Here is a 793-nt window from a genome sequence, read left to right on the forward strand (position 1 = left end):
ATCACAAAAGAACAAGAAGTACAGGATTTCAAATTCATCTTTGAAACTAGTTGAATTAGTTTGATGTGGTGACAATACTTTTTGTTTTCTGAATGAATGCTTGAACAGTGCATATGTCTTTTGAACTTGTTGTTTTGAGAATGTTAAAAAAAATTTGTTGGCTCTTGAAAGAATGAAGGAAAAAGAGAGCTGTTATTGAGGATCTAAAAAATCATCAGATTGATTCTTGAAGCAAGAAAAAGCAGTGATTCAAAAAAAAAATTGCGAAAAAAAAAGAGAGAGAAAGGAAAAGAAAAAGAAGGAAATAAAGTTGTGATCCAAGGCAAAAAGAGTGTGCTTAAGAACCCTGGACACCTCTAATTGGGGACTCTAGCAAAGTTGGGTCACAATCTGAAAAGGTTCACCTAATTATGTGTCTGTGGCATGTATGTATCCGGTGGTAATACTGGAAGATAGAGTGCTTTGGGCCACAGCCAAGACTCATAAAATAGTTATGTTCAAGAATCATTATACTTAACTAGGAGAATCAATAACACTATCTGAAATATGAGTTCTTATAGATGCCAATCATTCTGAACTTCAAAGGATAGAGTGAGATGCCAAAACTGTTCGGAGGCAAAAAGCTACTAGTCCCGCTCATCTAATTGGAGCTATGTTTCCTTGATATTTTGGAGTCTATAGTATATTCTCTTCTTTTTATCCTATTTTGATTTTCAGTTGCTTGGGGACAAGCAACAATTTAAGTTTGGTGTTGTGATGAGCGGATAATTTATACGCTTTTTGGCATTGTTTT

The sequence above is a fragment of the Arachis duranensis genome, chromosome 9 (assembly GCF_000817695.3).
Source record: "Arachis duranensis cultivar V14167 chromosome 9, aradu.V14167.gnm2.J7QH, whole genome shotgun sequence".
NCBI lineage: Eukaryota > Viridiplantae > Streptophyta > Magnoliopsida > Fabales > Fabaceae > Arachis > Arachis duranensis.